Source organism: Typha angustifolia, chromosome 12, assembly GCF_048772165.1.
Source record: "Typha angustifolia cultivar Huaian chromosome 12, ASM4877216v1, whole genome shotgun sequence".
NCBI classification, from domain to species: Eukaryota; Viridiplantae; Streptophyta; class Magnoliopsida; order Poales; family Typhaceae; genus Typha; species Typha angustifolia.
Window position 1 is genome coordinate 2,555,935 of NC_133250.1, and position 17,016 is coordinate 2,572,950.

General features: G+C 34.7%; 1 long non-coding RNA gene across 1 annotated transcript; it reads right to left on the bottom strand.

Annotated features, from left to right (window-relative positions):
- Nucleotides 1–9,256: 9,256 nt before the first annotated feature.
- On the bottom strand, nucleotides 9,257–15,997 carry LOC140772512 (uncharacterized). Its single transcript, XR_012106304.1, has 3 exons — nucleotides 15,873–15,997; nucleotides 10,028–10,270; nucleotides 9,257–9,884 (listed from the first exon to the last, which is right to left on the bottom strand). It is a non-coding gene; the product is annotated as an uncharacterized lncRNA (long non-coding RNA).
- Between the last annotated feature and the right edge of the window lie 1,019 nt (nucleotides 15,998–17,016).

The window sequence follows — 17,016 nt, forward strand, 5'->3', positions numbered from 1 at the left end:
AGATGTCGACTTCTTTTTTTTAATTGTTTTGAGGCATCCAATAGAGATGGAAATCTATACTTGGAAAAGAATATTCCAAGGATTAATTCAAATTAGTCAAATACTTATTATTTGTAATTTTTGTGCATTTTCTAGAAAAAGAAATCTATTTCGGAACTTATAAGGTAAGAAAATTTTAGATAAATTACAAATTAAATTTTATTACTTTTATTGTTAAATTTAGATAAAAAATATGACAGGCAAAATGATACAAATGAAAGTTTATTAGATCATTTGTTTTAATAGATATGCCTATGCCTCAAATAGAGGTAACTTGTAAGTGGAAAGACTTTCAAATAAAACCTTACATTTTAGTGATTTTGTATTTAATATTCACTCATTTTTGCGTATTATTACTTTAACTAACAACCTTTAAACTTGAGTATAGTTTATTTAATTCTTCAAATGAGGTTAGAAAATTAGCTCTCAGATTTTTCTTTTTTCTAGCCAAAATTATTAACATTTCCTTGGAAAAGTATAATTGAAGAAGTTTTGGACTTTATAATGGTGATTTACACCCTATAAAATTGTGATTTACACCCTATATTTTTACTATTTATAAATCGAGTCCTATAATTTAATGAATATATGCGGACTGTATCGTTAGATTAGTTAGTTAACTTAATCTTAAAAAATTATGAAAATATCATCAGTCAAGTCATACTAAGAATACTTTAGTTGTTTTAGAAATAAAAATATTTTAGTTGGTTTAGAAAATAAGAGTATTTATTATTTTAGAAATAAAATATCTCTACTTAATAAAATATTCTTACAGTATTAGTTCAAATCTAACACAAATATTTTCTACATATATTCGCTAAACTATAGGGCTCGATTTGTAAATAGTAAAAATGTAGAGTGTAAACCATAATTATGTTATAAAGTAGGGTGTTATATATAAATTTCTCTATTTTAAAAGGTTATTCTTATTTATATATTATTTTCTTATAGATTGGTTACCTCAAGTTAACCTTGCGTGAGGATAGCAGAGGGGCAGGCAAGCTTTGTGGTTCAACAATCTAATTGTGCTCCTCTTTATGTACGTTCAAGATGCAAGTATTAGCAGCAATGGCAATGGCAGTACGGAAAGTGCTCACTTTCCTCCAGAACAAGAATATCCCCAATTTAATCGTTGAGTTAGACTCGCTACTGTTGGTCAACTGCTTAATAGTAGGGTCAAAGACTCTCTTACACTGTTCATATCCTAATTGACGACATTAAAATCCTAACTAGTAATTTTTAAAATTGTAAAGTTATTCACATCATTAGAGCTGACTGGCTTGTTAACTAGCGTAGAACCATAGGCTATAGTTATATCTAGACAGGGTCTTTTCTTTTTGATCTTCTATAGTTTTTGGCTTCTGAGTCGAAAGGAGCCTTTTGTAACCATGAGAGTTAATTAATAAACCTTCTTCTCTTAAAAAAAAAAAAGTTAACTTTGCGTGTGATATAAAAGTTAGGGTTCAGTTATAAATAGCTCAAACATAAAGGTGTTAATCATAAAATGACTAATTTATATTTAAATCCAAAAGAGAAAATATCAATATTAGTAAATGATACAATCAAGATCTAAAACCTAGATTTTTCCCTTTTTTTAATATAGTTGGTAATCAACTAAAGTTAAAATCTCATAATCCCTATGCCATATCTTATTTAATTCTACATAACTTCTTTAAATGAGAGAGAGAGAGAGTGACAAGTGCAATAATTGCACAAATGGAATGTGTCACTTATATCCACTGTATTCTATGCAGTATAATCTATTCTCAGATGAAATTATTGGATGTAATTTATTTTTTTTAATACATGAAGGCAATTATATTATCATAAAAATACTTGGGTATCCCTATACTTCTTCTAGGGGAAGAAATCCTCTTATTTTTCCAGGTACCTTAACTAATTAGTCTCTCTATGGTAATAAAAAATAATATATATTTAAATATTTTAAAATGTGAAAATATTAAGGAAAATGGGTTGTTGCTTCTAAGGAATATATATATATATATATAGGTGTCTTGCAGGGAAAATGTGAAGCAAGACTTCCAAGTTTTATTTGAGGGTGATGTTATTATAGTTATGTTCATGAGCTTAGATGATGGTTGCTTTGGAAGCTAGGCGTGTTATATGAAGTACACTTAGATGGCATTCCTTGGTACATCATGTGATGTTCTTAGGACTTTATTTGAAAAGTTTTATGAGTACAAACAAAAAGTACTACTGGCCCCCCAAAATAACTTTGAACCCATTGGGTCATAGATTAGTGGATGCCCTACTACGATAGTTTAGTGGACCCATAGTAGTGCCAATGTTGTGATTATATTAATTTGGCATAATCAGATCTCTTCTTAAAGGAAGGGCACAAGCAGTAATGGTCATATGTAACACTTGCTACATCAATGCATGACCGATACGTGGCATAAGGAGTACCACACGACACTCCTCTTCTCGCCTTCTAGAGATCGTTGTAAAGCTATCGTTGTTGCCATCACTACTTAGATCTATTTTCCAAATCTATTTTAATTTTGACTCCTTTAGGTCATCTTTCTTGTTTGTCCTAAGGTACCGTTGAGAGAAGAGGGGGCAAGGCAGAGCTCGACAACAATGGTGGCAACTACAGAGCTTGATGACAATGACTATGATGTGAGGGCAGCATAATATAGTCCCCATTCTCTCTCTCTCTCTCTCTCCTTATTTTTCCCTTTTTTTCTCGCGACATGGTTAGCAAACACATGTCACATGCATAATCACTTTTAGGCATGATGCTTAGTGCTAAATGGTCTCGCCTCACCCTGCATTAGACTCTTTGGACAAGACTTCCTATGGCATTCCCAGGAATGTCATGCCTAAGGACATGCATTGTGCAGGTTTGCTGAGTGACCAAGCTTATATTAATGTCTATGGTACAATGCCAAAGATATTATAAGGGAGGTGTTTTGGGGAGGTTTCCCTTATATATTGCTAAGCACTACCTTATGGCATTGGGTAATCTTTATGGCAGAGTGTGCTAATGATAAGGGATTGTCTAGTTTAGCATGCGATGCTAGGCTAGAATCCTTACTTGGTGGAAGCATGGGATTTGTAAGGCTTTAACATAACAATTAATGTGATACTCTTGCAATATCCTTGGAGCTGGTGTAACACTTACAAAAAAAAAAGGGGTTAAATATATTTTAGTTCTCTCTACTTTAGAAAATCTCAAAACAATCCCTATACATATAATAAAGTGAGACTGGTAATTTTTTTATTAAATTTAACCGAGTATCATGGCTAGTTTAGTAATATTGCTGCATCATATTAAAGTCTGCATTTCTTCTTTAACAAAATAATAAAGGTATTTTGGTCATTTTGATGTTACTTGATTAAATTTATTGAAAAAATTAATGGTTTCACTTTAGTCATAAATATAGAGACTAATTTGAGACTTTTTAAAGTGTATGGGGCAAAGTAATTTTGGGCATAAGTATAAGAGTGTAAAAATATAGTTAACCCCCCAAAAAAATTAGTGCATGTGTGTGTGTGCACTCCAACCTCTCACAACTAGTTATGAGATGTGAGAGAGATTGACGCAGGAGTGGAGTTCGAACTCCACTCCCCCCACGTCACTGCCCGTCTGTATAAAATCATAACCCTCCCCCATCTAAACCTTTTATGTTCTGGCCATCTCTTCCCCTTCGCCTTTTTATCTCTCTTCTCTATTTTGTGCCACTGAGAAGCTCGACAAAGGTCGTAGACCGCCGAAGCACCGATGGATCAAATCAAACCGCCAATTCGATCTTAGGTTAGTCTTCTATCTCTCCTTACAATTAATTTGATTATTGCCTAGTAATTATAGTTAATTCTAAGTTTTACTATCTTTGTTTTCATCAAAGAAATTTGCTGGTCAATTACTTTGAGTCGACCACCCATTGGTTTAGGAAGCTCTACTACCTTACCCCATGCCTTGAGTACCATGTTTGGGTACCCATGGGATGCGTGGGAGGCTTTGTCATGACATCTCCCATTGCCGGTTTCTTGGCTTACTTATGGCCACCACCACTAGTGGTGGCCTTACTCGCTTGCCTTGGCTGACTCCAAAGGAAAGAGATTCTTGGCTATTCCAAAGCAAAGAGACTCTTGGCTATCCTAAAGCAACCAGAATTTAAAGAGTTAAAAGTAATAATTAAAGTGCAAAGTGGGTCGAGTCAATCGAAGCGGGTCAGATCATCCATCCACATTAATGAGTTAGGTTGCAATGAGTATAGTAGCTACGCATAATGAACCATGAATAAGATTAGTAACATATAGGTATGAACTTATAATTATAAATTGATTAACATATAATGTTGCTTAGATGTGCTCATTTTGTTCATGCTCCACTTCTGAGGGAGTTTCAACCCCACTAAATATGTAATAACCCAAGTAGGGTTAAAAAAAAAACTACTATTAAAGCTTGCTGGGCACGACGCAACCGGCCACATTGTGGCCGGCCTCTTGCCCAGCATGCCATGCATGCTGTGGCGCGGTGGGGGTGCCACGCACCTCCACCGATCCACTCTTCTCCACGCAGCGGCGACGCGTGGAGGTGGGACTTTGCCTATCGGCCACTCCGCCGCCGCCGTGTGACCCGCTCTTTCTCTCTCTAATATTCTTTCTCTCTCTCTCTTCCCCGCATTCTCTCTCTCTCTCTCTTCCCCGCATTCTCTCTCTCTCTAGCTCACTCTCTCTCTCTAGTGCACCAGCAGTCACCAGTGCCGGGAAAAGTTGTTGTTGGCCCTCGGTCCGCTGGTGAGCCTTTCTCTCTCTCCTTCTCTCTCTCTCTCTCTTGCTCTTCCTCTTTGTCAGTTATCGTTCGAGAAGACGGAGGTTTGAGCCGCCAGTGAGAGGCCGGCCGCTGAGTGGCCACCAACGGCCGTACCCCTCCACTACGGCCCAACCCTCTTCCCTCTTTCTTCTTCTTCTTCTTCTTCTTCTTCCCTTCTTTCCTCTTAGACTGCACCCTGCAAGTGGTGCTGGGATCGGGCCAGCACCCTTTGCAGCGCAAGGTGCTGGGCTCGGCCCAGCACCCTATTGCACATGGTGCTAGGCTGAGCCCAACACTATGTATAGTTTATATATATATGCATATTATTGATTTCTAATTATATCTGATTATGTTATTAATTATTCAATTAGTTTAGTTAATTTAATGTATTTAATTTGTATAATTAAATATAATTATATCGTAGTTAGTAAATAATTCTAATTAAATCATGTTTAGCAAAATACCTGCAATATAAATTACTATTTTAAATCCTAGGTAGGTAATAGTAATTATTAGGGTTATGTACGTATATTCTTATGTAATTATTTACAGTAACTTAATTCTTATTTTCTTAATTATCAAGAAGAATAATAGGCATATAATTATGTTCTAAATACTCTATTAAATAATATAATTAGGGTTAATAAAAACAAACAAATATAGAAATGAAGAGTGCATAATTACAACAAGAAACTATCTTTTTGCCGGGTTAATTGTAATTAATAGAAAGACTGACATTATTTGTTATAAATAATTTCAGATTCCAACCCCCTATTCAAGACTCCGTGGACTTAGCTATCGAGGCTTGATTGTTGTTGTAACAGCGTGAACGAGTGGTTATTTGGTATTTGCAGTGGTGGTGAGTAGTCTTATCACCTAGACGCCTTTCTCAAATTAGGTTATATTATATATTATTGTATATGCATGTTTTGGCCTCCAGCATGATTATATGACTTTATCTAGAGATAATTACAATCGAGCATATTTTTATCATGCATCTAATTAGGCTGATCTTGGATATGAGTATAATGATGATAAATAGAGATGATGAGAGATGACTATACTGTTATAATGTTATGTCTAGTTGATCTGTAACATGAGTATGCATGTAATAGATTAGCATGATTATGCATGTGTTGACTACATGGTTGGAGACTACATTGTATCATTTTTCTTTTGATTCCTATTCCACCTAAATTCCTATTATGCATTGACTTGTATCGTATTGGATATATGCATATGATCTGTCATTTAGAAGGAAAGTATGAAATATGATTGATAGGATAGTTGATAGAAAGCATGAGTTTACCCGAGTGGACGCGAGGGTTAGGACGCGCTTGGTGGATGATTGATCGCTCGACATAGTCGCGATCCTATTGGCATTACGTCCGAGGTCGTTAATCTGTATGCGCAGCAGACAATCGGACACATGCTGTTTGCTAGGGCATATGTGGCGAATTATCCTCATGAGATTTCTATCAGCTAGAAGGGTGCCCGGTCTGGATAGATATTGATACCTTTAGCAAATGGCAGGGTATAGTTATATTTGAGATACTCATTGCGGATGGCAGAGTATGTTCTGAGCCTTCGGGCATGATGGTGAGACCGGGTACCTGGTGTTGACTGTGCACAATGGTCTAGTATGATGGTGGTGTACCGAGATGTCGGTGATGATTGTGATATGGAGAGTTTCATATGATTATTGAGTAATTATCATAATTTATACACCATTGCATTTGATATCATGACATAGTCGGCATGTATCATATATATCATATTTGAGAGAAAGTTATAATGATAGTATGACATGGTGACCTATTTATTCATTATCGAGGATTATATACTTCTATCAGTTATGACATATTATCTACTTTTCAATTATGTATTATTGAGGAACATTCATATACTCATCCATGACATAATACTCTTTCTGCTTAATATTATCTATTACTTGATTTACTCTCTGTTTGGCTTTCCTTATTTGGGGTAAAGTCTATTCACTGAGCCTTTAGCTCATAACTGTATTTGTTTTCTTCTTTCCATAAACCTAGGTGAACGAGTGAAGTAGGATACTCCCTTAGAGATCTTGCTAGTGAGTGATGAGTAGAGTATGGTTAGTGTTATATGCTAGATGAGTTATTTTATCTGATGTATTTGTGAACATCCTCCAAAGTGTGTCTGTAACCTTGTTCTATGTTTTAGCAGGTGACTTTGTACTTATATAATTATGTATATACCACCGTTGTGTATATGTAGTTGTGAAAAACTCTTGATGATATGTTGTGGCCTGTGTGGGGCCCATGTAGGGTTATTTGTATGTTGTTGACAGTTAGATCTGAGTTATTCTTAGTTTAGATGTTGTGGATAAAATTATGATGTTGCTACAGGTTTATTTGATTGTCAGTATCTAACAAAATGGTCAGGTGCTACGCACGTGCCGTGTGGGCTCATGCCATGCACGTGTTTAGAGTTTGGGTGTTACAAAATAAGCTAACTATTGATGCCTTAGTCAACAGCATAGAGGCTATTGGACATTTGGACGTTTTGTTAGGTAGTAGGAACGACTTATAAATGAGCATATTTAAGAGCAATTTACCCCTACAACTATGATGAACTAATCAGGTGGACAGTCGAGTTAGCTTGCGTTTACTAAGCAAATTGATGGTAGGGCATCATGGTCTTTGAATTAGGACTGTCAAGCTTGACGAGTGGCTTAGGCTTGGCTCAGGCTCGACTCGACTGAAGTTGGAGTCCGGCTGCTCAGATCAGTTAGAGCTAAGCCAAGCCCGAGCCGCTAAAATCGGCTAAAAATTAATATTGAGCCAAGCCTGAGCTGGAGCTGGCTAGCTCAGGCTTGGCTCGATAGGCTCATTATAAAAGGGTGCCACCTCGTCCTCCTCCGGTGCTGCCTCATCCTTCGCAAAGGTCCGACTCCTCCTCCTCCTTCGTTCAGGCTCGGCTCATTTACACCCCTACTTTGAATATATTTGTGTAGTTTAATCTTCCATTGTTTAGCGACGCGACCTATCCTATGGAGGCAAATAGATGGATCGTAGATGTAAAGAAGATTTTGATTATGTCCCGATGCCTAGAGTACTAATAGGTGATTTTTGCTGCTTTCCCTGTTTTACAAGGAAGCAAAACAATAGTGGAAGGCAATTGAGTGCTTAATACTAGTCTAATGAGCACATTATTTGGAAAGCATTCTCAGACACTTTCAATTAGAAATATTTTCTAGAGTCCTTATGATTTGAGCTAATATAGGATGACATGACTATAACATAATACAATAAGAGATTCAACATCCTATCATATTTAGCATAATATGGTAATATCTTTCTTACTTATCCTTTTTCTGACTATATTTCAGAGTTATTTTACGCAATTTATAGTTATTTATAGTTATATTTATGCAACTCGTAGTTATTTTTACACAATTCATTCTTCTTTCTAATATTTAACTATGAATCACCTAAATATAACTATGAAGTATATAAATATAATTATGAATTATGTAAATCAACTTGCATTACACTTAAAAAAAAGGAGCGAGAGATTCTATTAAAACTTTCGAAGACTCATTTTATTATTACTAATACCTAGCTTTAATATTTGCCAAAAATAGTAGGGATAGAGATTAGAAAGTCAAATATTTTAAGAGTAGAGATAGAGACAAAGTAAATAATTATAAAAACTCGTCACTTGGTTTAGTGTTATCTTATGAATTTGTAGTTATTGAACACTTTTTAAATTTAAAGTTATTTAAAGCTAAGATGTTATCTACTTTTCTCTCCTAGAATAGAGGAATTTCTTCATATAGCTTACGATTTAAAAGTCCTATCTTTTTACAAAGGCAAGGCAGTAGCAATGAAATATATATATATATATATGAGTGAATTATGGAATTATATAACCTTAGAAATAGATGTGCTGAACTCAATGCATACAGTAGTATTTCTCTTATATGAGATGCTTGTATAAAATTAGTTTGCATAGAAAAAGATAAAAAAGATGGAGGAGTGAGATATAGAAGAAGAAACAAAAGATGAGTAGGGTAATATTTTTTAACATATGAGTGGCATGCATAGAAAAGAAAAAGAAAAACAAACAAGAGATGAAACAAAAAGAAGAGTAATATAACAAATTTCTCTATATTAATGCAACGTCGTATCAGCATTTAATAAGACACCAAATAACAAAAGAGTAAATTTAGAATAAAAAAAACTCTAATTTATAGGAAAAAAAATCAAAACGGGCTTAATCAATAGAAACAAAATTCATGTGTTTTTCATGCAAATAACCCTAAAAAATAGAATGCATTTGAAGATATTTTTCTTAATTCTAGAATTGTATGTGAATAAAAGAAAAGAAAAGAAAGTATATACAAAAAAAGTGTGATAGATTAGGAGAGGGACACTATGCCAACCCCAATATCAGGAAATAAAACAAAAGTACATTATTTCCTTTCCTTATTACAATTATTCTATTTATTCTTGCTGGCAAATAGCTTCTAGTGTTTCACCTGAAGTATCATCAATTCCAGCACAACTACTTCTTTCCGTGCCAGAAGCCAATTATATTCCAGACCCAAAATAATTAGAGCATCCTCTGTTCAAGTGTTAGCTGACACTACTGCTGCTGGGACTGGTTGAACATCAATAGGGCTAAAAGCATTGAGCAGAGAGGGTAGGATGCTCAATGAATGATCCAACTAGAGGTGAATAGTTCCAACACCTTTCACATTTTGCACCTTTGGCACGGGTCACACCAATCCATTAATCCCCTATTCTTGCCTTACTATATTTGCCAGCGTATGTTATGTTTGATATGATATCATTGAGTGAAGTTAAGATCTCAACCTGCAGAGGCACATCAAAAGAGAGGTCTGAAAATGCGTACATGGATGGCGAAGTAATGCTGCGAAAGGGTCTGTCCCTGAGAAGTTATAAATATTCGATGCAGCGCCACCATTTGCAGGCTGAAGATAAACCTTTGCTTCTAAGCTGGAGCCAATTAGCTTCCTGATTCGAGCATTCTCCAAAACTTTGTTCACTTCCGATCTCAACTGCTCGATGACAAGGTTTAAATCAAATTAAAATGCATTGAGGGATGGAACATTAAGCTATATTTCATTTAATACATTAGAAATGCAGCTTGTCACCTGAATTCATGTTAGATTTTGTTCAATTATGAGGAGAATTAGTGTACCTCAAAATTTTGATTCCAGAAATCGACATCATCAGCAGGTATTGCAAGCCATTTGCCATTTAAATCAGGCCATTTTAATTCAAAAACACATTTTGCAACGGAACCATCTTCAATGACATGATCAAAAGGGAGGTTTTGCCAGACATCTCAGCCAAGCACGATAAAATTGGAGCAATAACTTTGACAATGGAAAGATGTGCAGCAAGTACTGTCTGACAACTTCTTGTAAATCTGAATTTACCCCTGCCAAACACATCACAAAAGTATCATCAAAATTATACTCTCATTCATAGCATCCGGAAAAATTAAAACGCCCATGTTTGCAATCCATTCACAACCATCTCTGGCCACTATCTAGAATAATCATAAATAATTCAAAGAAATAGAGGATTTCCTATTTAATCTTTTAATGATAAATGGAAGCAGAAGAACATAAAGTCCTTGACATAAGAAAGAAAACTCAAGAATAAATGCACTGTGAAACCATATAACACCTTCTATCCATGATTGTGTTAACCTTAGGAGGTCAGAGCTCAGATGTTGCATTCAAGGAATTACTCCACTTTAATCCTCAGATAATGCAAGTCTATAAATTTATGTGCTTGAGTAATGCAGTTTTTTTAACCCCATTGTACTATGTTTGAAGTGCGCCACCTCTTTTGAAATATTTCATAGTTTAACACTCTAGGAAGATGTATACAGATGTCCGGTTACAATAAAGATCCTACAGTTCTTATATAAAGGGCCCAACAAATTAGTGACACCAACTGCTTTCATAGATGATGCATCTTGTTTTCTTTGAAGCACTTGTTAAGGTGTATGAGTAAATCATTACACAATGATGCATAAAGGGCAAGGGGATTTTTTCAAGGGATACATAATGTCTGCTGATATAGGTGTATCATTCAGGGATATAGCTACAGCAACTTTCTCTCAATCTATATCTCTCTATCTGAAATCAGAAATATATTATTAGCTTATTACATACTGATTATATTGAAAGTTAAAACTTAAAACAAATAATAATAAAATTATTTAATTGAATCATAACTCACTTCTTTATCGCATAGGATTTGTTTATGAATATCGGGCTCAAGCTTGTTGATTACCTTTCTAACCTCCAACAAGACTTCACTATTATTATTGATATTTTTAGATAATTAAAATATTGGATTAAGAAAATACCCTGTAGAAATTTAAAATTTGTAAGCATTCAAATCTTTAAATATTTATAAATAAAAGTAAATTAGTAAATTAAAACTTAAAACTTAAAAGCATGCCTATCAGTAGCGTGTATATCTCTATGTAGTTGTTTGTTCCATCTAGAATCAATCATTTTCTACTATTTTCTATAACTTTGGCCCACATTTTTTTTATTGATTTTTTTGCTATGTCTATTGCCTCATATAAGAAACCTATCTCAGACTTGTCATCACTGTCTACAAGTCTTAATACTTTGACAAGAGGCTCAAATACTGCGATGGCAATTGTAATATTATCCCAAAATGCATTTTTAAAAGCTATATTTTTCAAAGTTTCACCTAAAGATTTATATTTAGGTTTCATATTCTTAATTTTTATAGACTACTCCTATGATGCAAACATCCGCATAATATCATCATTGTAGCGCATGATACTGTCCAAGGCTAAAAAGTGAGAGGCAAATCTAGTGACCCCGGGTCTAATGATCTCCTTACCACCCGTCATTTGCCTGAGTAAATTAAGAGCCCATTTATGGTTATATATAAAATTTGTTAATCTCTGACTTTCACGTATGACCATATCAATTTCAGGCTCTTTTACAATATCCTCTAACATCAGATTAATACAATGTGCAGCACATGGCGTTCAATATAAATGAGGGTTTTTAATCATCAGTAAATTTCCAACAACTTTATAATTTGCCCTATTATCAGTAACCACTTGGACTACTCTTTTTTTACCGATTTCTTGTACCACCTCATCCATCAACTGACAAATATAATTTGCATTTTTGAAATGAGCAGTAACATCCATAGACTTTAAATTTTTTGTCTCAATGCCAGAGTACACTAAGAAATTAATTATATTTCTTTTCTTTTGTGTACTCCACCCATCACACATCAGTGTACAACCAAATTCATCCCAAGACCGTTTAAATGTCTCAATGTAAGTATGAAGTTCATCTACCTCGGAGTCAAGATATTTAATAGCAATATCATTTGAACTACGATGCGAAACACTAGGCCCTACTGATTGTATAGCATCTACCATAGTGTGATAGTAAGGACTATCAACTACATTGAAAGAAATATGGTTGTAGAAGAAAAATTTAGAGATAGCCCTATCAATGTGTTTCTTTGTATTTTTAATTCCTTTGAGAGCTGTCTTGATGGAAGTCTGTGTATGATTCTTTTTTTTGAAGATATGTATCCATTGGTCCAATATTTTCAGACTCTGCTGTAACATCAAGTGTCCTATGGGTAGAACTGCTACCCCCCATATTCTCTCTCTTCTCGTATATTAACTGATCTAGATCTCTGAAATTTACCACCAGTGCTTCTTCTCATCTCTTCCTCTTCTCTATACATATTTCTGCTCTCTTTCATTACCCTCCTCATCTGTCTCTCCTCTTCATCCTCCTCACTTTGCTCACTGCTATTATCATCAATATGTATAGGATTATGTATCAATTCTTCACAAACTATTGACTCTCTTTGTTGTGCAGATTGTTTATCATTTTTTTGCCAATTAAATAAGCTAACATCTGCTTTCTAACTTCCAAAGACACTTGAGTGCAAGTTGCTGCATTTTCTAATCTTCTAGTTAAATGTTCTTTTAAACGGCTGATACCACTACTCATTTCCTTTCCACACCAGTTGCATTTAACACGTCTTTTATCTTGCCTAATAGTGTTGCAATGTTGCCACCCAATGTGGTATCATATAACTTATCTTTTAGAGCTATTGATATTTTAACTCTACAACTAAAAAACATAAACAAAAATTAAAATAAAATATAAAATAATTTAAAATTTATGAGGCATAACTGTATAAACAGCATTAGTTGCAGTAGCACTAGGTATTGCTACCACTGTTGGTGCTGCTGCTGCTGCAGCATCACTAGTAGTGCTGCAGCAGTTGTGCTGCTGCCAAGGATGGCTGTGCCGGTCGGCACGCCTCGTGTCGACTGGCACTTGCCGTGCCAGTAGAGACACGGCTCGGCACGGGGGTGTGCCACTTGCCGACCGGCACCTGTGCCGTGCAGATCCATGCCAGTCTGGCACGGCCACGTGTCGGTCATGTACCAATGTAGAGACTTTTTTTTAAAAATTTTTCTATTTCCATCAATTTTTATCAAATCAATTTTACTTATTTTTTTAACAAACATGATATGACATGTAGAACCCATTTTTTTACTTTTTCTTATTTCCATCAATTAACTTTTATTATTTGTCATTTTTGAAATGACAATTCATTTGCTAAACCTAGACAACCACAAAGCTGAATTTATCAAAAACAGAAGAAAGAAAAGGGATCATCTCAAGCTCAATATGATTATAGTCAAATGAGGAAAAGACTTGAGTCTATAGATAGCAGGACATCAGGAGAGGTGCACCCACAAGATGATATGAGTTCATCATTATTATCATCATATTAATCACACTCACTAGAACCACAATACCCTTATTATACTCCATATCCATAATTTGCATATACTTATGGTGTGCCTGTGCCTGTGCCGGTTGTTCCCGTGTATATTCAATATCCATTTCATATCATCGAAGAATTACAAAATTCTTATTTCTATAAAGACTATGTGAGACGTTATAACGAGCAATATTATCAGTGGATAAGTTTTAAAGAATATTGACAGTATTTAACGCAACATTCCCATATTATTCTTGTGCTAGCAAATGAAGTCTTTCATCCTCCTCGTCATTCTATGTTCAACTAGATATTAGTTTTAATTATTGAACTATTATCAATTATGTATTGAATGTTATTATGTGTTCAATTATATTATGGAGTATTCAATCATATTATGGAGTGTTTAATCACTAATATTAATTATAATGAATGTATTCAATCATATTATGTGTTGAATAATATTTATATTCAATTGTTGTTTTATCTTTAATAAAATAGGTTATTTACAAAAATAATCTAAAGATAAAATATTGTAATGTAGATTTTAAATTTTAATACATATATTTAGACAAAAAAAATTAAAAATTGACATACCAAAGATCCAAAAACATCTCTAAATATCCTAAAAATTTTATTAAAAATATTAAAACTAAAAAAAAACTTACCCAAGGTCACCGGAGATCGAGGTCGTCGAATCTTCATCGGAGAACGTCGTCGGAGGTCGAGGTCACCGGAGATCTACTCACTACTCAGTTGCCGGTAAGAAAGAGACCCGTGAGAAAGAGAGAAAGAAAGAAAAGAAAGAAAGAGAGAAAAAAAAAAGAAAAGAGAGAGAAAAGAAAGAGAGGCAGGTGGGGATTATTGATGTCCCCCGGGTCGGATCCGACCCGTTCCCACCCGTTTTGGTCGGGATCGGCTGAAAAGGATTGAGTTTCGGCCGAAACCAGCAAACCGGCTGGTTTCGACTGAGATCCGGATCAGCCGAAACTGGAAACCATGCTCCAACTGAATGGTGATCTATCTATGGATGGGAGGAGGCACCAAATTTGACGCCAATGACAAAAAAGATTTTAAATCAAACTGTGTCTTCATCACAGTGTGAAATAAATTGGACTACTTTCTCCTTAATCTACACAAAAATACGCAACCGATTGATAATAGAAAGATTGGAAAAGTTAGTTTTTTGTTATTATAATATGAGATTGAGGAAGAAAAATTTAAGAAGAAAGACAGAAAATGAACATTTGATTGATTTAAATTATGTTTTTTATGAAGAAGACCCTTTGACTCCATGGTTCGAGAAATAGATGATAGATCATTAGATGACAAAGATAACCCATGGTTAGATGAAATATTGGGAGAGACCATGACGAGGCCAGAGACTGGTACGAGTCATTCAGCAGCGAGAGATAGTATACCTACTAGTACTAGTCATAGTCCTGATGATACATATGGTAGTGAGATCGAGAAACTGAGGATCTACATTTGTTGAGGAAAATCAAGGAGGTATAAAGATTGAAGATAGAGAAACTAAGGATATATATACATATCAGCGACGTCATGAGATGCATTTTGATTCCTATGATTATGGTACATCGAGTATTTATTGTTTGGAGCCATCACAAGATTCATATGCTAGTTATTATCCTCAGGATCCTCAGTATTCTCAAGCACAAGATCCAAATGTTGGTTATTATCCTCCTCAAACGCAAATCACACAACAAGATCTATATAATATGACTAGTATGATAGAATCACTTTTTGGAACATCAGGTCCCAGACATTAATATTTATAAACTTATGGTGATTACGATGATGAAAACTATAGAAATTTACGAGAACCAGCTCGATATTCATCAAAGTTTTAAATTTTGAGTAAGTTAATACATTTTTTAAAATTTTTAGACTTCATATGTGAGTAATTTTTGTTTTCTTATTTTTTTTGTCATTTTTTCTAAATTTTTCTGTATTTTTAAATAATATTTAGAATTTTATATAATTACAAAATAGTCTGATCTGATACAAACAGCCGATACGGTCGATATGTATCATTTTTCTGGACGGTCGATACCTATCCCGATCCCGATACTGGGAACCTTGACGAAAACATGTCAGTACAGACAGCTGAGCAGTAAGTATGGAGGTTCCTTATAAAGATTGGTCATAATAAATAGCCTTACTAAGGTATATTCTGACAAAGATTCGTACGTAATTACCTGTTGTGGCAATACTGGTTAACAAAGAACTTCGAACCATCCATGATGTTGATTATAGTACCTTCAAGGTACAAATTTGCAGGAATATCAAGGCCATCTTTTTGTGCCAGGACTACAACCCAGGAGGAGCCTATGACAGAGACAAAGAAAATGATGCTCACAATTATCAACTTGTTGATGAGACTGCCATAGTAGAACACTAATACAAGTCCAACCACCCAAGAAAATGAAACTATAAAAGGAAATAAATTAGAGTGACAATACTAACGCTAATACTTTTTTGTAAGTACTTAGATCTAATGTCAAATAGGAGCCTTGTTTTTCTCATTGCAGTTGGCTCAGAGTTCTCCTAACTGGCATCAGATTATTGATAAGTAACCATTGCCCAAGCAAATAACCATAACTAAGAATACTATATTGTCTCATGCATTTAGATTGATCATGTTAGAGGTTCTAAATATCAGTTTTAGGATCGTGATCGACTTTTTTTTTTTCTAAAAAACGATCGTGCTGATCATATCGGCTGTATCAACCATCCATTTCGAACAATTCAGATTGGGGAGCAGCCGTATCGGCAAATCCATTTAGTTGATGCGAATTGGGACCAGCTGATACTTCAATCCATAGTTAGAACCTCCTATTTTGTTTTCATAATATGATGGTAATGATGATGATAAACTCGTATCATCCTGCTCTCATGACACCTAAAATTAATTAATGATGACTGATGACAATAGAAAAAAGTTAAAAGAAAAATAGGCTACTTATGACATATCATGTTTATCAAGAAAACGACTAAAAGTTGATTCATAAATATTTTAGGTTTACCACTCTAATAAATCCATGTCAGATCAATATAATCCGTTTTGAACCTTACGCGATCTGTGTCCATCGGCACCACCTGTGCCGAAGCGGTATAAGTTAGCACAACTCGACACACCCTAGATGTCATGCCACTATTGACACGAGACGGCATAAGACGTGCCAACAAACACGGTCATCATTGAGATTGATACCTATAAAAGCAAAAATGCAAAACATATATGTAAAAATTATTAGATTGAATGGTTACTCAAATGAAATATCTATTTTTTTGCAAACTATAATTCTAGAGGCAACAAAAGGAGAAAAAGAGACGCAACAC